This window comes from Chiloscyllium punctatum, chromosome 13, assembly GCF_047496795.1.
Source record: "Chiloscyllium punctatum isolate Juve2018m chromosome 13, sChiPun1.3, whole genome shotgun sequence".
NCBI lineage: Eukaryota > Metazoa > Chordata > Chondrichthyes > Orectolobiformes > Hemiscylliidae > Chiloscyllium > Chiloscyllium punctatum.
The window spans coordinates 44,118,163-44,144,775 of NC_092751.1; positions in this window are offsets into that span (position 1 = coordinate 44,118,163).

The window sequence follows — 26,613 nt, forward strand, 5'->3', positions numbered from 1 at the left end:
CAGAAGGGTGTCATTCAACTGCTCGAGACTGGGACACAGGAACAGGAGGGAGTCACTCAACTGCTCGAGACTGGGACACAGTTACAGGAGGGAGTCACTCAACTGCTCGTGACTGGGTCACAGGAACAGGAGGGAGTCACTCAACTGCTCGAGACTGGGACACAGGAACAGAAGGGTGTCATTCAACTGCTCGAGACTGGGACACAGGAACAGGAGGGAGTCACTCAACTGCTCGAGACTGGGACACAGGAACAGGAAGGAGTCACTCAACCGCTCGAGACTGGGACACAGGAACAGGAGGGAGTCACTCAACTGCATGAGACTGGGATACAGGGACAGGAGGGAGTCATTCAACTGCTCGAGACTGGGAAACAGGAACAGGAGGGAGTCACTCAACTGCTCGAAACTGGGACACAATAACATGAGAGAGTCATTCAACTGCTTGAGACTGGGACACAGTTACAGGAGGGAGTCACTCAACTGCTTGAGACTGGGTCACAGGAACAGGAGGGAGTCACTCAACTGCTCAAAACTGGAACACAGGGAAATCTAGAGGCTTGTGAGGCCCGAGGATTCTGTTACGCAGGAACAGGAGGAGGAGACTCACTCCCCACCAGTATGGGACACTGGGAGAGAAGGGGAGTTTGCTTGGAACAAAAACAAATATATGAATAAGTTGCATGAATGGTCCACTCAATCCTGCCCCACCATTCACTAAGACCACGGCTGATCAGACTGTGATTTCCTCATTCCATTTTACGGAGACTGCCCTCTCTTCAGCCTCTGCTCCATTTGTTGGTCATGTTACAGACCCAGATGCTGCAACAACAGTCACCATGACTCATCCAGAGGGCCGGGTCTAACCGGATGAGTCTGGATTTGAAGGTTCCAATAACAAGAATGAAAACACAAAATAAAGGTATTGTTAGATGTTTAGTTCTCTCACATTCGCAATCCGACTCACATAACCAGCCCATCCATTATGCTTTCAGGATGGAGCACTGTTTAGATCCGGCTACAGTACTGCAGAATACAGCACAGCAATGTCCAGAATGGAACTCTGTGCAGCCCACACCAATGTTGGATCTATAATCCTGGGCTAAATATCCAGAGTGTGGAGCTGTGCAGACCGCACTGGTTCATTCATATATAAACCCAGGCTGTTGCATTGTTCGGTAACACTGTGTTAGATCACTGCCCAGTGTGGGGAATCTTGCAGCCAATGTTGGAAGTGACAGGATGTGCTGCTCCCATCCATTTACTGCTCCATATCTCCACTGTGCCTTGACAAGGGGTGCCATGGATGTGAAAATCCCTGCGATTTAGAGATGTAAATGGAAACAGTTCAAATACCAACTACTCGAGACTGGGACACAGGAACAGGAGAGAGTCATTCAACTGCATGAGACTGGGATACAGGGACAGGAGGGAGTATTAAGGCGAGTATCACACCAGTATTTAAAGTTGAAATACCTGAGATAATATCCAAAGAGGTTTCGTGAATGGTGCAAAGTAGTTATAGAGGGGTGGTAATGTTATAGTGGTGGCATTAAAATCAACAATGTGAATTAGAGGAAGAAATATGCAGGGGGACTGGGGAGACTTGCAGGAACAATAGTGTTGTTATAATAGGTGATTTCAATTTTCCTAACATAGACTTCCATATGGTTAAGAACTTAGATGGAACGTAATTTGTTAAGTGTGTTCAGGAAAGATTCCACAATTGGGACAAGGGCGTATGTTGTTGGAGTTAGACAGGGGATTGCAGGGGATGATTGGAGTTGTTTGTTTCCAGATAAAAGGATCCCGGGCAAGTGGGAGGGCTTTAAAAGTGAGATAGCTCAAGTTCACGGTTTCCATTTTCCTGTGAGGGTGAAGGTTATGTGAGACGGAAAGAGAGAACTCTGGATGTCAAGAGATATTGAGGCTTTGACCAGAAAAAAGGAGGCGTGGCTCATGTTCAGGCAGCTCATATCAAGGGAATCCCTGGAGGTATATACAGGGGATAGAGGAGTTTACTGAAGAAGGATATCAGCAAGGCCATAAGGGTGTATGAGTTAGTCTTGGCTGAGAAGATTAGAGTGAGTCCAAATTCAGTAAAGTAAAGATAAAGAGCAACTAGAGAGAGAATAGGTAGCTTTAAAATCCAAAACCAGCATGCATGTGTAAAACCCCAAGAGATGGGTGAAGTCCTCAATTTCCCCTCTGTGTTTATCATGAAGAAAGACATGAATACCTGTGACCTTTAGGAGGTTAGTTGTGATACCTTGGTACTCTTCATATCACAGTATAGTTGCTGTTGGATATATTAGAACTCACAAAGTCAGACAAATCTCTTGGTCCTGACCAGGTATATCTGAGAGCAATGTAAGAGGCGAAAGAAAAAGCTTAGGGACCAAGATCCCGGAAGACTGGGCGGTAGCAAATGTTGTGCCCTTATTCAAGAAGATCTGCAAAGAAAAGCCTAGGAAATATAAACCAGTAAGCTTCACACCTGTTTTCGGTAAACCACTTGAGAAGGTTCTGAGAGATAAGATGTGCATGCATTTGGAAAGACAGAGTTTGACTTGGAGCAGTCAGCATTGCTTTGTGCGTGGCAGATCATGCCTTACAAATTTTGTAGATAATAACAAATTTGTTGGTGTCGTTGACAGTGATGAACGATCTCTCAGACCACAATGGGACTTTGTTTAGGTGAACCGAGGAGTGGCAGATCGAGTTTATTTTAGTTAAATGTGAGGTGTAGCATTTTGGCAAGACATATCAAGGCAAGACATATAGGTAGGGTCCTGTCGAAAGCTGCCAATCAAGGAGAATTCCATAGAAGTTATCGAATCCCTACAGTGAGGAAACAGGCTTTTCGGCCCATCGAGGCCACACCGACCCTCGAAACAGTATCCCACTAGACAAACCCCTACTCTATCCCTCTGAACCTGCATTTCCCATGGCTAATCCACCTCGCCTGCACATCCCTGGGTACTTTACTCAATTTAGCATGGCCAATCTACACTTATCTGTATATCTTTATACTGTCGGAGGAAAACATAACATCCGGAGGAAACTCGTTCAGAGACGGGGAGAATGTGCAAACTCCACACAGGCAGTCATTCAAGGATGGAATTACACCCAGGTCGCTGCGCTCTGAAGCAGCAATGCTAATCACTGAGCTACTGTGTCACCTTGTGGTTCAGGTTCTCCGTTCCTTGAAAGTGCTGTCACAGGTAAACAGTGTCGTGAAGAAGGCACTTGGTGATCTTCCCTTTATTGGTCCGTGCTTTGTGTCTAAACATTTTCACGACGCGTTGCATCTGTACAGGACATTGGTTTGGCCACTTTTGTAATATTGCCTTTAATTCCAGTTTCTCTGCCGTCGGAAAGATGTTGTCAAACTTGAAAGGGTACAGAAGAGATTTAAAAGAATGTTGCAGGTGTTGGAGGGTTAGAGTTACAGGGAGAGTTTGGATAGGCTGGGGCTATTTTCAAGTGTTGAGGCTGAGGAGCGACCTTAAAGGGGTTTATAAAATCATGAGGGGCATAGATAAGGTAAACAGTCAATGTCTTTTCCCAGATAGGCGAGTCCAAAATTAGAAGACAAAGGTTTAAGGTGAGAGGGGAAAGATTTAAATAGGGACATGAGGGACAACATTTTCACACAGAGACCGCTGCGTGTATGGATTGAACAGACAAAAGAGGTGGTGGAGGCAGGTACAGTTACACCATTTAAAAGGCATTTGGATGGATACATGCATGGGAAGTATTTAGAGGGAGATGGGCCAAATGCTGGCAAGGGGAACGAGATTTATTTAGGATGTTTGGTTTGGCATAGACGACCGGACTGAAGGATCGTTTTCTGCACTGTACATCTCTGAGACTCTATTGCCTTTTGAGTGTATAACACAGGAACAGGAGGAGGCTACTCAGCTTCTGAATTCTGTCAGTCAGATTGTTTGCTCAATTACTGAGAGCAAAATACAAAAATACATCATTCAGATTTTGATGGTGATTTACAGAATCAGGAGAATTGCTTTTAGTCAACAGAAGCTGTAATGAATGTGAAGAGGCTATTCAGTCCCTCAGTTCCATTACACAGGAGCAGGAGGTGAGCACAGAGCTATTGGAGCATGTTACACAGGAACAGGAGGAGGACATCCATTTTCACAGACTTGGGATCAGGAAGCAGTCATTCAACTGCTCGAGGTTGGGACACAGGAACAGGAGGGAGTCACTCAACTGCTCGAGGCTGGGACACGGGAACAGGAGGGAGTCACTCAAATGCTCGAGACTGGAACACAGGAAGAGAAGGGTGTCATTCAACTGCTCGAGGCTGGGACATAGGAACAGGAGTGAGTCACTCAACTGCTTGAGACTGGGACACAGGAACAGGAGGGAGTCACTCAACTGCTTGAGACTGGGACACAGGAACAGGAGGCGGTCATTCAACTGCTTGAGACTGGGACACAGGAACAGGAGGGAGTCACTCAACTGCTCGAGACTGGGACACAGGAACAGGAGGGAGTCACTCAACTGCTTGAGACCGGGACACAGGAACAGGAGGGTGTCATTCAACTAATTGAGACTGGGACACAGGAACAGGAGGCAGTCATTCAACTGCTTGAGACGGGGACATGGGAACAGGAGGGAGTCACTCAACTGCTCGAGACTGGGACACAGGAACAGGAGGGAGTCACTCAACTGCTCGCGACTGGGACACAGGAACAGGAGGGAGTCATTCAACTACTTGAGGCTGGGACATAGGAACAGGAGGGAGTCACTCAACTGCTTGAGACTGGGACATGGGAACAGGAGGGAGTCACTCAACTGCTCGAGACTGGGACACAGGAACAGGAGGGTGTCATTCAACTGCTTGAGACTGGGACAGACGAACAGGAGCCGGGCATTCAACTGCTTGAGACTGGGACACAGGGACAGGAGGGAGTCATTCAACTGCTTGAGACTGGGACACAGGAACAGAAGGGTGTCATTCACCTGCTTGAGACTGGGACACAGGAACAGGAGGGTGTCATTCAACTGCTTGAGACAGGGACACAGGAACAGGAGGGTGTCATTCAACTGCTTGAGACTGGGACACAGGAACAGGAGGGAATCACTCAACTGCTCGCGACTGGGACACAGGAACAGGAGGGAGTCATTCAACTACTTGAGACGGGGACATGGGAACAGGAGGGAGTCACTCAACTACTTGAGGCTGGGACATAGGAACAGGAGGGAGTCACTCAACTGCTTGAGACTGGGACATGGGAACAGGAGGGAGTCACTCAACTGCTCGAGACTGGGACACAGGAACAGGAGGGTGTCATTCAACTGCTTGAGACTGGGACAGACGAACAGGAGCCGGGCATTCAACTGCTTGAGACTGGGACACAGGGACAGGAGGGAGTCATTCAACTGCTTGAGACTGGGACACAGGAACAGAAGGGTGTCATTCACCTGCTTGAGACTGGGACACAGGAACAGGAGGGTGTCATTCAACTGCTTGAGACAGGGACACAGGAACAAGAGGGTGTCATTCAACTGCTTGAGACTGGGACACAGGAACAGGAGGGAGTCACTCATCTGCTCGCGACTGGGACACAGGAACAGGAGGGAGTCATTCAACTACTTGAGGCTGGGACATAGGAACAGGAGGGAGTCACTCAACTGCTTGAGACTGGGACATGGGAACAGGAGGGAGTCACTCAACTGCTCGAGACTGGGACACAGGAACAGGAGGGTGTCATTCAACTGCTTGAGACTGGGACACACGAACAGGAGGCGGGCATTCAACTGCTTGAGACTGGGACACAGGGACAGAAGGGTGTCATTCACCTGCTTGAGACTGGGACACAGGAACAGGAGGGTGTCATTCAACTGCTTGAGACAGGGACACAGGAACAGGAGGGTGTCATTCAACTGCTTGAGACTGGGACACAGGAACAGGAGGGAGTCACTCAACTGCTCGAGACTGGGACACAGGAACAGGAGGGAGTCACTCAACTGCTCGAGACTGGGACACAGGGACAGGAGGGAGTCACTCAACTGCTTGAGACCGGGACAGAGGAACAGGAGGGAGTCACTCAACTGCTTGAGACTGGGACACAGGAACAGGAGGGTGTCATTCAACTGCTCGAGGCTGGAACACAGGAACAGGAGGGAGTCACTCAACTGCTTGAGACTGGGACACAGGGACAGGAGGGAGTCATTCAACTGCTCGAGACTGGGACACAGGAACAGGAGGGAGTCACTCAACCGCTTGAGACTGGGACACAGGGACAGGAGGGAGTCATTCAACTGCTTGAGACTGGGACACAGGAACAGGAGGGAGTCATTCAACTGCTTGAGACTGGGACACAGGAACAGGAGGGAGTCACTCAACTGCTTGAGACTGGGACAGAGGAACAGGAGGGAGTCACTCAACTGCTTGAGACTGGGACACAGGAACAGGAGGGAGTCACTCAACTGCTCGAGACTGGGACACAGGAACAGAAGGGAGTCACTCAACTGCTCGAGACTGGGACACAGGAACAGGAGGGTGTCATTCAACTGCTTGGGACTGGGACATGGGAACAGGAGGGAGTCATTCAACTGCTCGAGACTGGGACACAGGAACAGGAGGGTGTCATTCAACTGCTTGGGACTGGGATATGGGAACAGGAGGGAGTCATTCAACTGCTTGAGACTGGGACACAGGAACAGGAGGGAGTCACTCAACTGCTTGAGACTGGGACACAGGAACAGGAGGGTGTCATTCAACTGCTTGAGACTGGAACACAGGAACAGGAGGCGGTCATTCAACTGCTTGAGACTGGGACGCAGGAACAAGAGTGAGTCTTTCAACTGCTTGAGACTGGGACACAGGAACAAGAGGGAGTCACTGAACTGCTTAAGACTGGGACACAGGAACAGGAGGGAGTCACTCAACTGCTCGAAACTGGGACACAGGAACAGGATGGAGTCATTCAACTGCTTAAGACTGGGACACAGGAACAGGAGGGAGTCACTCAACTGCTCGAGACTGGGACACAGGAACAGGATGGAGTCATTCAACTGCTTGAGACTGGGACACGGGAACAGGGAAAGGAACAGGAGGTCGTCACTCAACTGCTCGAAACTGGGCCACAGGGAAATCTGTAGGCTAGTGAGGCCCCAGGATCCTGTTACACTGGAACAGGAGGAGCTGACTCACTTCCCACTAGTATGGGACATTGGGAGAGAAGAGGAGTTTGCTTGGAACAAACATAAATACATGAACAAGTTGGATTAGTGGTCCATTCAATCCTGCCCCACCATTCACTAAGACCACGGCTGATCTGATTGTGATTTCCTCATTCCATTTTACGGAGACTGTCCTCTCTGCAGCCTCTGCTCCATTTGTTGGTCATGTTACAGACCCAGATGCTGCAACAACAGTCACCATGACTCATCCAGAGGGTCGGGTCTAAGGATGAGTCAGGATTTGAAGGATCCAATCACAAGAATGAAAACATAAAATAAAGGTATAGTCAGATGTTTAGTTCTCTCACATTCGCAATCAAACTCACATAAACAGCCCATCCATAATGCATTCGGGATGGAGCACTGCGTAGATATGGCTCGTGTACTGCTGAATGCAACCCAACAATATCCAGAATGGAACTCTGTGCAGCCCACACCAATACTTGATCTATATTCCTGGGATAAATGTCCAGCGTGGGGAGATGTGCAGACCTCACTGGTTTATTCATATATAAACACAGGTTGTTCCAGTTTTCGGTAACACTGTGTTAGATCACTGCCCAGTGTGGGGAAACTTGCTGGAAGTGACAGGATGTGCAGCTCCCATCCAGTTACAGCAGCATATCTCCACTGTGCCTTGACAAGTTTTGATGCAGATGTGAAAATCATTGCAAGGGAGAGATGTAAATGAAAACAGTTGAAACACCAATAGTTCTGATTAAGGCGAGTATCCTACAAGTAGTTAAAGATGAAATAACTGAGGTATTATCCGATGAGGTTCTGTGAATGGTACAAGGAAGTAAGAGGAGGTTCGTGATGTTGTAGTGGTTGTACTATAAGCCTCCAAATCATCAATGGGAATTAGAGGAACAAATATGCAGGGAAACTGGTGAGGGGAGCAGGAGCATTAGGATTGTCATAATAGGTGATTTAAATTTTCCTCACATAGACTGGGACATCCAGATGGTTAAGAACTTCGATGGAACGTAATTTCTTAAGTTTGTTCAAGAAAGTTTCCCAAGCAGTAAATAAAGGGTCCGACACGGGAAGGGACAAACTGTTGTGAAATAGGGATGGATAGGTGACGGTGGTAAAGTGGGGGAGTATTTTGGGAAAAGTAACTGGCGTTGTAGTAATTTTAAAATAGTTATGGGAGAGACCAAATTGGTCCACAGATTCAAGTTCTGAATTGGGCCAAGGCATATTTTGTTGGAATTAGACAGAGGATTGCAGGGGTTGATTGGAGTAGTTTGTTTTCAGGTAAAAGGATATTAGTCACGAGGGAGGGCTGTAAAAGTGAGATAGCTCGAGTTCAAGGTTTACATGTTCCTGTGAGGGTGAAGGGAAAGTGAGGCTGGAAGAGAAAACCCTGGATGACAAGAGATATTAAGGCTCGAGCCAGCAAAAAGGAGGCGTGGTTCAGGTACAGGCAACTGGAATTAAGGGAATCCCTGGAGGTATACAGGGGATACAGGAGTTTACTGAAGAAGGAAATCAGGAAGGCGAAAAGGGAGTATGAGATAGCCTTGGCTGAGACGATTAGGGTGAACCCAAGTTCACTATATTAAAGAAAAAGAACAACTGGAGAGAGAATAGGACGCCTTAAAAACCAAAATAGGCACGCATGTGTAAAACTACAAGAGAGGTTGAGGTCCTCAATTTCCCCTCTGTGTTTACCATGAAGAAAGACATGAAGACTTGTGACCTTTGGGAGGTTAATTGTCATATCTTGGTACTGTCGAAATCACAGTAGAGGTGCTGCTGGACATATTAGAATGCACAAAGTCAGGAAAATCTCTTGGTCCTGACCAGATATATCCAAGAGGACTGCAAGAGGTGAGAGAAGACAGGGGCCAAGGTCCTGGAAGACTGGGCGGTAACAAATATATAGTGCCCTTCTTCAAGAAGGGCTGCAAATAAATGCCTGGGAAATACAGACCAGTAAGCTTCACATCTGTTTGCGGTAAACTACCTGAGAAGGTTCTGAGATACAAGATATGCATGCATTTGGAAAGACAGAGTTTGACTTGAAGCAGTCAGCATAGCTTTGAGCGTGGCAGATCATGCCTTACAAATTTTATTAGGGTTTTTTAAGGAAGTGACCAGGAAAGTTGTCGAGGACAGGGCGGTCAACATAATCTATATGGATTTCAGTAAGGCCTTTCGTAAGATTCCACATGAAAGGCCGCTCTAGAAGGTTAGATCGCACAGACTCTAAGGTAAGCTGGCAATTTGGTTACGCAATTGGTTTGACATTATAAAGCAAAAAGCTATGGTGGAGGTATGCTTGTTGGACTGGAGGCCTGTGACTAGTGGAGTGCCTCAGGGGTCCGTACTGTCCCCATTGCTGTGTGTTATCTAGATCAATGATTTAGACGAGAGTGCACAATGCAGGTTAGTAAGTTTGCAGATGGCACTAAAATATTGAATGGTACAAGGAAGTAAGAGGGGGTTAGTGATGTTATAGTGGTATTGTTTACAGTGAGCAACATTATCAGAAATTGCAGCACTACCTTGATCAGCTGGGGAAGTGGGCTGAGAAAAAGCAAATGGAGTTTAATATAGATAAATGCTACATCTTTCATTTTGGAAAGTCAAATTCAGGTGGGAGTTTAATGGTGAATGAGAGGGCCTTGAGGAGTGTAGTGGAACAAAAGGATGTTGGATATCAGGTGCATGGTTGTCTGAATTTGAGTCGCAGATATACAGGACAGTGAAGAAGGTTGTTGGCACACTGGCCTACATCAGGGCATTGAGTATAGAAGTTGGGACGTTCTGTTGCCGTTGTACAGGATGTTGGTAAGGCTGCAGTTGGAGTATTGTGTTCAGGTTTGTTCACCTTGCCCTAGAAAGGATATTATTGAACGAGAAAGAATGTATAAGAAATTTACAAAGATGTTTCCTGGGCTAAAGTGTCTGCGTTATAGGGAGAAGTTGGGCAGGTTAGAACATATTTCCTAACAGCATAGAAAACTGAGGGGGATTATATTGAAGTGTACCTCTTATCAAATCATGAGAACCATGCATAGGGTGAATATTTCAATTTTTTTTGCAAGGTTGGGAAGCCAAGGACTAGAGGACATCTGTTAATGTTTGGAGGGGACAAAAATAAAAAGGAACCTGAGGGTCAACGTTTTTACACAGACTGTGTTTTGCCTTTGCACTGAGCTGCCAGTGGAAGTGGTTGAGGTGGGTACAATAACAACATTAAAAAGGTATTTGGATAAATACATGGATAGGAAAGGAGCAAGGGCAGGGAATTGGGGTGAGTGTGGATGCACATTTTGGTCGGCATCTACCAGTTGGGGCGAAGGACCTGTTTCCATGCAGTAGAATCATATGACTGTAAACATGTGTGTTTCAGGATAGAGACAGAGAGGGACAGACTGAGAAAAAATGTCATGGAAAGATATGTTCACAGGTTTTAGAATGCTGATATGAAGACATTTCGATAGTATCATGCAACACGGGTCAGTATTATGAAGAATTATGAGTGAATGGAATAATGCTGTGAGTTCAGGCGATGGGGAGTTTTGAATGAGCATTTGTTCTGCAACTTTGTAACTGGGAGTGAGGACAGCAGAGTGTTCGGCTCATTGAACTGTATAAAGCAGTAATTTGTCTCAGTGTCATTTTCATTGAGTGTGACAGAGGGATTGTCTGTACGAAGCTGAGCTAGTTTCCTGGTGCTGTCCTATCGAACTCACCTCATTAAATACCACCCACCCCACCCACCTCTCATTGAATGCCAGCCCGATTCTTCCACCCATCATGATTGGAGGTACTCACAGTCGCCAGGATTTCCCTAGATATTCCGTGTTCCCTGTCACTGGTGCCATCTTTAAAAGGCCAAGGGGCACACGGCTAAGTTTTCTCAGTTTGGAGCTGCCCTGTACAGTTTACCCCGATCATGGCAGATAGTTTGTTGACGGTGCATGGTGTGCATAGTGGATGGGCTAGTGCAGAGAGGGGCCATTGCCTTCCCAGAGGGGGCCATACTACCAGACCCACCGAGCATGGTCTGTGCTCACCACCAAATTCAATGCAGCATCTGCGGCCTGAAGAAATATCCAGCAAAACAGGACAAGCATCAATAACCTTCCCCGCTCTGTCAGGGTAATTGGTCTCTCTACTCCCTCACACTCATTGTATATCTGTTATAGCACGACCAAGGCGCATGCTCCACCACTCTCACTGCCACATGCAACAGCTTCGCTCTCTCTCTCTCTCGCCTTTGTAATACCCCTCACACAGTTAGAGAACATTCTGGAGAACACCGAATATGGAATGTTCCAGATAGTGTTCCAAATAATGCCCAGTTTAAGGAAAATTAGCAGTGCCCCAGTGTGTAACCACAAAAGGGGAAGGAGTAGAGATGCACGTTTTCCAAATCACACATATTTCAAACCATGTTGAGGCCATTCAGCCCTTCAAGTGTGCTCTAGCATTTAATAACTTCCCAGCTGATCTGGTGCTTTTCTCAGATACAGGAGCTTTCAGTCATTCAACCCTCTGCGTTCCTGTCACTGTCCAGACGGCACTCAGGCACTTTTACCCCAATTATCTTCAAGCGCCTGCTTGAGGGCATTCCTGATGGAACGCGCTCTCCTAACAGTATATTCCATCAACTGTATACTTTCATGCAACAGTCAGCATGCTTTACACAGACCAAACAAAAATATACTTTTATTTTATGGTTATAGATATCCAATCACACTGTGTAATTCTGGTTATTTCAGTTGACTCACCATAATGATATTAAACCAAAAACAACTTCTAAACACGTCTTGTTATAAAATACAATTTCGAACAGAGAATGTTTTTACCCTTGCTGGGCCCAAGGGCTTTTATCCACACTGTAAGGATTCTACTAATTATAAATCACTCAAGTAAGACACACCCCTTGCTGCCCACAGTTTAAACCTGGAATCCATTATCACAGGATGCTAATTATAGGGGTAAGAAACATGATTTTGACTGTATTGCCCTCAATGTGACGAATTGTCATTCATGCTTTAACAGTCTTGATAATTATTGAGTTATGACAATACTCCATAAATGTTATATCCGTTATCTGAACTGTACCACTGTCCTTGTTATGAGTGCTTCTCTTGCCCTTTGTCTGTGACTGTTTCTGTGTGTAACAGTTACACAGTCTCCCACTCAGTTGGCTGGACGGCACGTTTGTGATGTAGAGCGCAGGTTCAGTTCCTCACACTGACAGAGGTTACCAAGAAGCGGACGCTCTCTCAACCTCACCCCATCAGCCGAGATGTGGTGACCCTCAAGATAAACCACCATGAGTGGACTGTGTAATGAGAGTTCTTTGGGACTCTATTCTATCAATGTTAGCATTTTAATACTTTTAAAAATATCTTTATTGAAAAAGAGAATTTTAATTTTATAATAAACCAATAACAACACAACTCCAGTAACTGATCTAAATTGCACCCATGTGCATGTACATACAAAACAAGTTAAAAAAAATAAACAGACAGAAGGAAAACAAAAATTTAACAGTAAATAATGAATAAATAATACTGCTCAGTGTAACAAAATGATAGCTCTCGTTCTTCAAGAGCATGAGCTGATATCCCTTTTTATGTTCATTATTCCTCCTCTTTGGATATAAGATTTATTAGATAATATCGTCATGGCTGTATAAAAGCCCTTCTGAGAGTGGCAGATAAGCCTGTATCAAGGTAATTCAAAAAGGTCTGCCATGGTCTTATATAAATCTCTGTTTTTGGTGCACCATGCTGGTGAGAATGGCCAAATGGATATTCTCCATGAAGAGCTTACGACGACCCAACAGACCCGGGTGGGGGGTGGGGGAGGGTGTTGGGTTTTTTTTTGGGGGGGGGGGTGGTGATTCAGACACAACAGAATGCTTTTCCTAGCACAGAAACTAAGGATATTTTTTCACTTGTGCATCTGTGTAAAGTACCCTGGGCAGGCCCAGGAAAAGAGAAACCAGGTCCATCTCCAATTCAGTCCCCTCGACTCACTCTATCACACCTAACACATTGCTCCAATATTTATGAAGCCTGCAGCAGGACCACATGCAATGTGTAAGAGTGCCTGTAGTCATTCTGCATTTCGGACATGCTGAAGATAATCCCATTTTGAATTTTGGGAGATAATCTAGGGTCAGATAGGCCCTATGAAGAATTTCCAACTGCATGGAAAGGGTCCTATTACAGATGAAATTCTTCGAGCATTTTCACAAATATCCTCCTCTGGCTCCGAAGTGTTCTGAACCCCCAACTCTCTCTCGCAGACATCACAAAGCTGCACAGTTTCGTCTGAGGGGACACTCTCCAACTAATGATAAAGGGTACTGTGGGAGAGTGTATTCTAAGCAATAAGCACCCTCTTCTCTCTATTGGATCTTTAAGAGTCTGGTAAAAGTGTGTTTTTTAAAATCAAATCTCTGATCTGGAAAAGAAAGAGAAGAGGTCTCTACTAGCAAGTCCATACATACGAGTTATTTGATCAAATGACATCATTGTTTCTCCCTCAAAAAGCACGAGGTGCCTCAGTAGTGAGCATTGCTGCCTCACAGCACCAGGGTTCCGAATTTGGTTCCGGCATTGGATGCCTGGCTGTGTGGAGTTAACATATTCTAGGCCTGTCTGTGTGGGTTTCCTCCCACAGTCCAAAGATGTGTTGATTAGATGAATTGATTACTGATAAATCACCCATAGTGTTCAGTGATGAGTAGGTTGGGTCATTAGTCAGGGGAAATATAGGATGGTACGGGAATGGGTCTGGGTGGGCTACTCTTCAAAGGGTCAAAGTGGACTTGCTGGGCCCAAGGGCTTTAATCCACACTGTAAGGATTCTACTAATTCTAAATCACTCAAGTAAGACACACCCCTTGCTGCCCACAGTTTAAACCTGGAATCCATTATCCCAGTATGACAACCCGGCATACCAATTATAGGTGTAAGAAACATGGTTTTGACTGTATTGCCCTCAATCTGACGCATTGTCATTCATGCTTTAACAGTATTGATAATTATTGGGTTATTACAATACTCCATAAATATTCTCATTTTGTCTAAGACCAGCAGACCAATAAGGGTTCACTTTGTCTGAGAGGGTTCAATATCTAATCCTATTGACGCCGAGTCATCAGCGGCCCAGGCACTAACATAGGATAAAAAAGACCTGAATTCAGAACTTTTAATCTGGGAGATCTACTCCCCACAATGTGGGGTAGTTAAAATTTGGTTAGCTTGAGAGAGAGTCGCTTATGGTTCCTAAATGTCTGTCTGGGAACCATAAAAGGAAGCTTTCACACGGGTTACAGTAAATGAGGAAGAACATTCATTTTAAGAACAGCTATCCGACCTAGCCAGGATATTGGAGGTGCCTCCCTTCTTTGAAGGTCTTGTTTAATTTTTCAAACAAATAGACATAGTTCCTGTTAAATAAATGATCAAAAACGGATGTAATGAATATACTGAAATAGAGAAACCTCCCTCCCCCCACCCACCCCCGTCCATTTAAAAGAAAAACAGGATTTACCCTCAAAATCTGGTATTTCCCTAAGGCCTCCCATAGGCATGGCCTCCAACTTTGTAAAATTAATCTTAAAGCCAAAAAGGTGACGAGCGAATTAATGCATTGCATCACGTGAGCTGCCGAAATTGCGGGATTTGACAAAACCATAAGACCTTCATCTACAAACAACATAATCTTATGTGACTTCTATCCCATTACTGGGGCAAGTATGTTGGGGTAATATTCCCAATTGTGAAGGATGCCAGCGAACCTAAGATTGTTTCAGGGATGGGGAAGAGATCAACCCTCGTGTGCTATTTATGCGGGTTCAAGAAGAAAATAAAATCTCTTCTTGTGAAGTCGAACTGCCTCCAGACATCCACCAGCTCTGATTCTGCACACAAATCCACTAATTACGTACATTATAACGAGGGTATTGGGGATCTTTGGTCATTCTGTCCACAGTGGGGTGCATAAGACAGTTGAAATATCCTCTACAACAATGTGCCACGATGCAAGATAACTTAATTTGGGAAATGCATCTACCAGGATTTTCAGCGGGTGCACTGGGTGGCAATTCAAAACACTGTATTAATTCCTATAGTTCAAGGTTTTGAGGATTATGATCCTTCCATGAGTGTTTAATGCAATCTAGTGATTTAAATGGAAGATTCTTCCAATCCATTCTGACTTTTCCCCTACTCGTAGTATTAAAAGACGCGAAATAAACCCGATCAAAGCCGCCCTGCTGTAACATCAAATGTTCCTTGTCATCACGGTGCATCTCCTGCAATAGGCAACAACCACCCTCTTTGATTTTAAGACGAGAAATTACATTTTTCCTCTTGACTGGCAGATCACTGCCCTTAATGTTTCAGGTACACTATTTAACCACATTATAATCCATAACACATTGCAGCAACATTTGAATTCGAGAGAGTTTCACATCGAATTACACATCGCTGAACATTAATGATAAAACACTCAGCGACCCGTAAAACGATACAAACTATTACTACTACAACTAACAAGCTCGCAAAACTTTCCAAAGCTAAACACATAAAAAAAAACAAGGAACGAAACAAAATCCCAATTGCCAATGACACGTTATATGGAAATTTACCCCGCCCCTTGGAGGCGCTTACATATCCCAAAACTTTATCTTCTCCCCCCGACCAATATGGCATTCAGGGCAATTCATAACAAAAACCAGGCTTCAACTGTCCTTAGGTCAGCAGTTTGTCATCACAACTACTTTTGTAACTCCCTCCAGCTTGAGCCACACCTCCGACACAAGCAAAGAAAGAGAAAACAAGTAGTAATACTTATGAAGAAGTTAAAAGTGTGCACTCTACCCATCCCCGACTATAATTCAACACTGGTTAATACCAGAAAAATCCAACAAAATTTCTTTAAGGGAGAAACATGATTATCTCAACATCCAGCTTTCTTTAAAATATCCACAAAGTTTTCGCTTTCTCTGGAGAATCAGACGAGTTCATTGACCCATTCAAAGCAATACAGAGCATAAGGAATACTGAATCCCGAGTTCACTTACTCTTCTCTTGATATCATCAAAAGATTTCCTTTCCTGAATCACCGATGTTGAAAAGTCATAAAAGAACATAATCCTGGAGCTCTCGTGAATTAAAGCCATCGGAAACCACACTGAGCTTCCATCAGTCTTTGTTTATCCCTGTAACTATGTAACCGTACAAGGACAGGGCAAAGGCGTTGGTCTGAGTCTTACCACCGTGCCATAACCCAATGAACTTCAGCTTCGAAGTGAAGGAATCACAGCAGCCAAATCAAAGCTGACCACCTGGCGTCGGGCCCAGCAGATCGACGATGTGAACACTCTTCGTCTTGTCCCTGTTCTCGACGAGGTCATCTTGTTCAGTTAAGGTATGAACCTGTATTTCAAGGGGGAGGATCCTCTCCCGAGAGGAATTGATCGCAGTCTCTGTCAATGCAGTTCGGCACTTGACATTGTATGTTCTGTTTCCAAGGCTATCTAGTTGCTGCTCATGTTTTTGGAGCACGTCTGAGAGCGGTTCTAGCCACAGCTAGACTTCTGTTCAGTCATGCCTTCAATCATTTCACTTAAGTTGGTGAACTCAGTGACCAAGGCCTGGTGAGTAACTGGGTCCATGGAACGAGCAGAGTGGGTTGCAGCTACAGCCTCAGGCCTGCTCGATGCTTCTGACGGGTGCACTGCATGTTGTGACTTGATCGATCCTTTCCCATGTTTTGTCATTTCCACTTGACGAAACGGGATTAGTAAAGATTCTATCGCTCTTTTTAGTGTTGAATGTTAAGTAACTGGCAGGGATGGGGTGGGTTAGAGAACCACTTTGCCTGTGCTCTGATGCAGACCCCATTAAAACTGACCTTCCAGATCGCCACCATCTGGGCTTCCCCCTTAACATTTTATCGACATTACCATTTCTTTTTGAATTATATTCCTGGATGTTCTGGAGCAATGTCATTTGGTACCACTGTCTACATTTACCCCCATACCGCATATTACTGCCAATCCCTGATAATCCTCGACACCGTTGTTATTTATGAACCTTCTGTCTGTTCCTCAAAATTATTCAATATCTCTGCCTCCAATGTTCTGTGGGGAAGAGAGTTACAAAGAACCACAACACTGAGGAAAAAAAAAATAAAACTCAAGATCTGAGTGTGAGATTATTTTTTCTTTGTCTCCTTCTCTGAGAAAGAATATAATTACGTTAGAAGCAGTTCGGTGATGTTTTACTTCACGCATTCCAGGAATGAGTACCTTATATTATGAAGAATTTAACAGGTCACCCTTGGAAAGAGAGATGATCTTATTGAAACATACAAGACCTAGATGAGAGTGGATCAGATAGATACCCACTGGGTATAGTCTAAATTTCTTGTCATTTTCACATAATCTCTACAGTGTGTAAGTAAGACATCCCATCCATCAACTCCACACTGACCCGCCAAACAGCATCCACCGGACCTGCCCCCCTCCCCTATCCAAGTAACCCTGCATTTCCCATGACTAACCTACCTAACTTACATATCCCTGGGAATGATGGGCAATTTAGTAAAACCAATCCACTCTAAGCTGCGGATCTTTGGACTGTTGGAGGAAATTGGAGCATTGGGAGGAAACCCACACAGAAAACTGCAGAGAGAATGCTCAAACTCCACACATAGCGTCGCCTGAGGTTATATGGAAAGCAGATCCTTAATGATGGGAGGTAGCAGTGCTAACCAGATATCCACCATGCACATCCGACAGTTCTATTAGTTATTTGTGGCTGACTAAAGAAATCTGCCTGACTTGTTCCTGTCACTGAACCTGACGCAGTCTGAGAACTTTATGATTGGCCACATCACCAACCTGGTTACATTTAAAGTTTATTAGGAGAATAGTTCATCTACTTTACTAACACCTTCCACCCCGACCTCAAATGTACCTGGACCGTCTCAGACCCCTCCCTCCCCTTCCTAGACCTCTCCATTTCTATCTCAGACGACCGACTCAACACGGACATTTACTATAAACGGACCGACTCCCACAGCTACCTAGATTACACCTAGATTAAACCTCCTCCCACCCTTCCCCCTGTAAAAACGCCATCGCATGTTCCTAATTCCTTCGTCTCCGCCGCATCTGCTCCCAGGGAGACCATTTCCAATACTGAATAACCCAGATGGCCTCCTTCTTCAAAGACCGCTATTTCCCCTCAGACATGGTTGACGATGCTCTCCACCGCATCTCCTCCACTTCCCAATCCTCCGCCCATGAACCCCACCCCTCCAATCGCCAGAAGGACAGAACCCCACTGGTCCTCACCTACCACCCCACCAGCATCCAGATACATCGTATCATCCTTCATCATTTCCGCCACCTCCAAACGGACCCCACCACCAAGGATATATTTCCTTCCCCACCCCTATCATCGTTCCAGAACGACCAGTCCCTCCACAACTCCCTCGTCAGATCCACACGGCCCACCAACCCAACCTCCGCTCCTGGCACCTTCCCCTGCAACCGCAAGAAATGCAAAACATGCGCCCACACCTCCCCCCTCACTTCCCTCCAAGGCCCCAAGGGATCCTTCCATATCCATCAGAAATTCACCTGCAACTCCACACTCATCATTTACTGCATCCGCCGCATCCGATGTGGCCTCCTGTACATTGGGGAGACAGGCCGCCTACTTGCAGAATGTTTCAGAGAACACCGTTTTGACACCCACACCAACCAAACCAACCGCCCCGTTGCTGAACACTTTAACTCCCCCTCGCACTCCGCCAAATACACGCAGGTCCTTGGCGTCCTCCATCGCAAGACCGGAGCAACACGACACCTGGAGGAAGAGCTCCACCTCGGAACTTTCCAACCACAAGGGATGAATGCAGATTCCTCCAGCTTCTTCATTTCCCCTCTCCCCAACTTTTCTCAGTCCCTCAGACTCAGCACCGCCTTCTTGAGCTGCAATCTTCTTCCCGACCTCTCCACCCCATCCCTCTCCGGCCTATCACCTTCACTTTAATCTCCTTCCAACTATCGTATTCCCAACGACCCTCCCCCACGTCCCTTCTCCCTACCTTTTATCTTAGCCTGCTTGGCACACCCTCCTCATTGCTGAAGAAGGGCTCATGCCCAAAACGTCGATTCTCCTGCTCCTTTGATGCTGCCTGACCTGCTGCGCTTTTCCAGCAATACATTTCAAAGCTACATTTTAAATTTGTTCAGAGCAGTGGAAGAGTGGGATAAAAATGAAACAGTGACACCCTCTAACCTCAGTCAGAGCAGGAATTTGGAGAAATTCACCAAGTGGGAATTTATTCCAGTGGGAATTCTCTTTCCCGGAAGTTTGGGATGTCGGAATCTTTACATTATATCGAGGCTGGCTTCGATATAATATAAAATGATTTTCCATAAACAGGTGAATCAAGGATAATAGTGCATCGGGAGCAAAGTGCAGCTGGGAACACAATGAGATGAACCACAACCTTATTTACTGGTGGAGTAGTGTCAATGGGCTGAATGGCCCACTCATGTGCCTCAGCCCCATGTTCTGATGTTACGTTCAACCCTTCAGACCTGCTACACAGAGGCACATCGAGGCCACTCCGATGGTGAGGTGTAGTTTCGGAAAACTACTTGGAAAATTCAGGCTGGGTCAGGAACTGACCCCCACCCCCAAGCTCTCTTTCCAGGCTTCCCCTCTCTGTAACATCTGCTCCAGATGTGGGTCATGTTACAGACCTAGATACGCTGGGTATACAGCCCCCATACACCACCAACGGTTAACCTAAACAAATCATCTGCTGTCCTTGAATGCAACATTGTGCAACACGACTTCCAGGAAAATAACCTGTTAGTTTCCAATAGCGTACCATGTGAAATTAATAAATAGGAACGGAAGTAGGTCATTCGCCACCTCAAGCTAGCCCTGTCATAAAATAAGAACATGGATGATCTACTCCAGGGCTCAACTCCACTTTCATGCTGACTCCTGTATCTCTCCACATTTCTCTGGGTTAGGGAATTCCAGATATTCACTACCTTCTGAGAGAAGGCATCACTTTGCATCTCAGATTGAAATCGATGTTCCTTATTCGGTATCTTTATCCTCGAGTTCGACATTCTGCCCACGATTGGGAGCAACTTCTCAACATCTACCTTCTCAAGCCCGCTCTGTATCTTATATATTTCAATAGTATCCCTCTTCATTCATTTAAACTCCAATGAATAATAACCTCACCATTATAGAGATTCTGAATAACTCAACCCTTTCATCTCTGGAAGCCAGTTAATGATCCAACCGCATTACTTGCTGCATCAGCATGCTGACGTGATGCTTCATACTCAGGAAGACTCCAATCACTTTGAACTCCTCCTTTTCTGGAAGTCCTCTCCATTAAATAACAGCCAGCCTTTTGGTTCTCAGTGTCTTCCACAAACTCGGATGTATATTGCACTCAGCTCCCTCCTTCAGGCTGTCAGTATAGATTGCAATAACTGATGCCATCGGACTGATATGTGTGGTGATCCAGCAGATACACCTTTATCATAAAGATCCATTAATCCTGACTCACTGATTTCTATGTGTTAACCAGTCATCATCGCATGTTAATACATTATCCGTCATCCTACGAGCTTCCGGCTTGAGTAAGATCTTTTATTTTGTAATACCCTGTGGAAAATCTCTGAAAAGCCTCTTGTCTACCAGATCCCCTTTATCAAGTCCGCTTGTTATATTTCCAGGCATCTCCATAAATCTTTGCATGATCTTACAGGGCAAAATATAATTTCCTTTCACAAACCCTCACTGACACTGCGTGAAGCTTTTCTTAATGTCCATGCTGGCCAGGTTTTCCAATCTAAACTAGCCCCATCTGCTTTCATTTGACCCATAGGCCTCTACGAATGTTTCCCATTCGTATGTTTGTCCAAATGAGTTTTAAATGTTATAGCTATATTGGCATCTACCACTCTTCCTCTGAAAGCTCATTCTATACCCGTACCACTCTGTATAAAAACACTGCCACTGCGTCCCTTTTACATCTTCCCCCTTTCACCTTAAACCTATGCCTCCTATGGTTGAACTCTCCCCTCCTGTGGAAAAGCCCTTGGCTATTCACCTGATCCATACCTCTCATGATTTCATAAACTTCTATAATGTCAGCCCACAACCTTCTACACTCCATCTGATACTAACTTCAAGAACAAGCATGTAAAGATAAGTGCTGCAAATTTGAAACTATATTAAACATGACAATAAAACAATACACAACCAAAGCTTCATACTATTATTTGTTTTTCTCCATATTCCAATACTGAGGCAGCATGAAACGCTTATTTAGTGCCAATAACAAGTCACGCACCTGAATTTATTTGTCTAACGGGGGTGATGATCTCAACAATGAAAAAGTATCTATGGCCAGATTTATATAATACCATACAGTCAACATTCCCCCACCTGGCCTCCCATTGAACTTCTGTGCTTGTATCTTCCTTATCTTGCACTCAATAGAGAGAACCCCTTTCCCCATCGCATCTTAATTTAAACTCATTTCACAGAATCTTCTTTGATCTTTTGCCACACCCTCTTTCCCCTGTCACCCATTCCCCAACTCTGGCTAGGGATTTGAAGCACATTTTCCAATCATTTCGAGTTCTGAAGAAATGTCACACTAGACTTGAAACACTAATTCTGTTTCTCTGTCTCTGCAGATGCTGACAGACCTGCTGAGTTTCTCCAGAAATGAATAGCGGCATTGAACATATTTTCAATTACAAAATAACGATCGATACTGGAAATAAAAATACCAAAAATTGCTAGAGAAACCGGGAGCTTTGTAGAAAGTTCACTGGACCTGAAAGTTTATATCTGCATTCACTCCATAAAATGCTGCAACATCTTCAGCAATTTCTTCAGCAATTTCTGTTTTTGAACAATTTCCAACGACGAATGTCAAAGATGCCCAAACATCCTGTCCAACATGGAGTGCCATACACTGGGAACTGAACGATAACACATGGTGACAAGTTCCTTGACTCTGAAACTGCATAAGGCTGGCATCACTGACACTGCAGAGCTCTGAATTATGGTCAGGGAGAGAAACAGAAGGAAACACATTCACTTCAAATACAGAAGATGGCATTACTGAAAGGAAAAGATTCAGATGCGTACCTTAAATTGATTGAGTTAAAGTAACAAATTGGAGGCGTGACACCATGGAAAGAATTTCAGCAGAATGAAAATATGAAAATGGAAGGGTTACCGCATCAGAAACCAGAGTAGGTCACTGAGTACAGGGTTAATGGGTGAATGGGTCTCGGTGTGAACTGAGGGACAGTCAGTAGAATTGAATTGTAGATATTGCAGCTAAAACTGGGTTATCATCTGATGCTGTAGGTCACAGCAGCAACAGCAGAAGCAGAATTGTATTCAATGACAATCTGTAACCTTTCCCTCAGGATAATGTCTCAGTCCACCATTACCCTCAAGCCGATCTATAGTTCAGTGATGAGTGTGGGTGAACATGCCAGGGTCAGTACCATGTGGACCTTTATATGATGAAAACCCATTAAAGCTACGGCAATTGGCTGGTTTCTCTCGAAACAGCAGAACTAACATCTGGTACAGAGGCAGAAATTATACCACGAGTAACAAATCAGATCGAAGCACTGTCATCCTGCCATATCCAAGCATGAAGGTCGACGGACCATTAAACAACTGACTGGGGGAGAGGACTCCACAAATATCCCATTCCTAAATAATGGAACAGTCCTGTACATTAGTGTAAAAGTCAAGTATGTGGTGTCTGCACTGTCCTCAGCCAGACGTGTTGAGTGGATGTTCCAACTTACCCTATCATGATGCCCACAGAATCACAGATGCCAGTCTTCAACCAATTCGATCCGCTGCACGTGACATGAAGAAACCGCTGAACACAGCAGATACAAGAAAGGCAATGGGCCCTGACACCATTCCTGCAATGGGACTGAAGACTTGTGCTGCACAATAAGCCGTGTCACTGGGGAAGCTGTTTCATTCCAGCTCCAACTCTGACATCTCCCTGGCAACGTGGAAAATTACTCAGCTATGTCCAGTTTCCTAAGAGGGGAATAAATACAATCTGACCAATTACCACCCCATCAGTCCCATCACGTCAGTCTAATTGGTGGGAGTTCTATTTGACAGAGCTGTCAAGTAGCACAGAAATAACCAGCTCACTGTAGTTTCAGATAGGTCTCCATGTGGAGATGGTGCAGTCGTGGAATTGTCATTGGATTACTAATACAGACCAGGGTCATGCTTGGGCAGCTGGTGGAAGATAAAAACAATTATTAACATATCAAGATCGAAAATCTGGTTCAGTAAAAATGATCTTGAGTCCATCGATCTCCTTCCCCAATGTACGTTCAGGAAGTGAATCTCCATGTTTTCCTGGTCTGTCCTAACAGTGACTCCAGACATACAGCCATGTGATAAACTCTTCAATAGTCTCTAAAACGGCCAAGCAAGAGACTCAATTGTATCAACTGCTCCGAGCTCTTAAAGGATATACCCGGAGAGAACACCTGGCTACAACCTTGGTCTCAGAAAAGGGAACGGGAAACATAGTCCTGTTGACCCTGCAGAGACCTCCTTCCTAACGTCTGACGGTTTGTGACAACACTTACTGAGCTTTCCCACAAACTGTACAGGAACTTCGGGAAATGAGTACGTCACACAACACATTGAGCTTTCTCTGTGCAAGTTAATGGTCGAACACCTCCTTCATGCAGTTTTACCCATACAATATTCATATCCCTTAATATGTTTAAACATTGTGAAATATAAAATTAGAACTGCTGTAGTCCCTTCAACCCATCAATTTTGCTCCTCCATTCAATATACAGGCAGTTCTCAGATAACGCGTGTTGATTAAATAAAATTTGGCTGCAATGTGATTCATGAACCTTTTTCCATAAAGTGAATTCCCGTTCACTGTGACGCAATTCCTTGCCGGGAACCAACTGAACAGCAAAACCCAGCCTCAGGATCCTCTGTCTGCAAAATGTACAACAATGTGTTCAGCTAAAACAGGAATGTAATCCGCTCTGGAAGCCTTGAAACTGAGCCTGAAACGGGGAATTGTATTATCCACTTAGAAAGAACTTTATTTCAAACTGTGGGGAGATTCTTGAGGAGAACTGGAATCTCCCCATCGACATGACTTGGTCAGTCAGCCTCACGCGCTTTCTGGTGAAGAGTGTGGTGAAAGGTACACTGCTGTAGTCAGTGACCTGTATTTTGAAAGTGTTACATTTACAGCACTGTTTTATTACAATATGTGACTTAAAGTTTTATTTAGACTTTGCTAGTATGTGTGTTAGACTAAATTAAATTTTTGGCTTTACTAATAATTTTGGGGGTTCGCCCCTTACCCTCTTTTTCCCATAGACCCCATGATTAATATTGCACGATTTTGCGCAACACGGTGTTGCACAGGAACACAGCTACTGAGTTATTGGAGAACAACCTGGATTGATAGCTGATCTTCTATCTTCACACGATACTCCGCTATCCTTTTAATTTCCAGAAATCCTTATTTATATTCAGTGCCTAGGTTTCCACAGCCTGAGCTGGGAGAGAACACTCTAGTTCACCAGTCTCAGAGTGAAGACATTTATTCTCATCTCAATGCAAAGTGGCCTGTCTGTACTGAATGCAGTGGCCCCTTGTCTGAGGCATCCAAGCCAGCTTCCAATCTGTCGCGCCCTGTCAGAGTTTTATATATTTCACTGTGATCACCACTCATTTTCCTAAATCCCATGGAATACAGGTCCAGTCGCCCAAAACTCTGCTCCCACAACAAGTCTGTCATTCCAGAGATCAGTCTGGTCATTCTTCCCTGTTCTCCCTCAATGTCAGCTTTGTCCTTTATTGGGTAAGGTGTCCAAAACTGCACACAATACTGTACAATGTTAGAGATGGGGTCTCACCAAGGTCCTGTACAGCTGCAGTAGGATACTCTTACTCCTGCACTCAATTCCCCTGTAATGAAGGTGAAATACATCATTGATCTGTCCACTTGCTTTCTGCTCCTGCAATATTGCTTTAGTGACTGGTACAATGTCATCTTTCAATGTTACAGCTCCCCACTTGCTGGGTCTATATACACTGGTCAACGTATCAATGCCATTCCCAGTATTGACTTCGAGCTTCAGACTCACTGTCCTGCATGTACTTAGAGGGCTGTGCAGAAATAAATGAAAATGCAGCTTAAATTCCTTTGTAGAACAACATTTTTCAACCACTCCCTTTTCAAATGAGAGGCTGCCATTCTATTGTTCCCATCAAAGTACACAACATCACATCTCTCCCAATTGCTCTCCATCTGCCACATATTATCCAAGTAATTTCACTTGTCTCAGTCACTTTGGAGCATTTGTACATCTTTCTCGCCAACTCACAGGCTGACAATGTTTAGTGCTGTCAGCAGACTTGGGAATATTGCATTTGAGCCCGTCAACCAAATATATGATTTGTATTGGGAATAGCTGGGGCCCAAGACACGAACCTTGCTATATCCTCCTAGCCTTCCATTTAAAAAAAAATGTTGTTTTATTCCTGCCAGCTCTCCCATTCTAAAACCATGACCATACGTTAGACCCAGTCCCACAGGATTCGAATTTGCACAATAGGCTTGGGGCTTTATCAAAAATCTTTCTGAGATTCCACTCGTATTACATTGATACCTTCTCCATAATGTTGCTAAAAGCCACTTTCTCAAATATGATTCCCATTTCATAAATCTCTGTTGACTTTGTCTACGTCCATTAATTTCATTCCGATACTTTCTCTAAACTGTTTAGTTGCTAATTTCATTCTATTCCCATTTTCTCACCAGACTAAAGATCCCTAGTATTGCTAGGAAGTTTTCTTTTTTATTTTGTTTTCCTCTGTGAAGGCATGACTGAAACTTTTGTTACATAGTTCTACCATTTCCTGGTCCTCAATTATCTGACATCAAACTGTAAGAAAGCTGCACATTTCTTTCTCTTAATTTTGCCATTAACATATTTTCAGAAAATATCGTAAGTTCTGTCTTATAGACTTTGTTAAGACATTCTTCAGAAACCTATCAATTCCTATTTTAAGGTACTCACTGATTGGCCTTCTACAGCCATACAATCACAGAAGCAAAGACTCTGTACTATCAGAAATACAGCATGGTCTACATAAGGCCCACTTTCCGACACAATACGCCTAGCCGTGTATCTTAAGGTACTTCAAGTGCACAACCGTGTATTTTCGAATGATTTTGAGTTTGTCATGACATCTCCCCTCTCAAGAAGTGCACTTCAGACCCCAATACACATTGGCTGAAAAGCAATCCTCA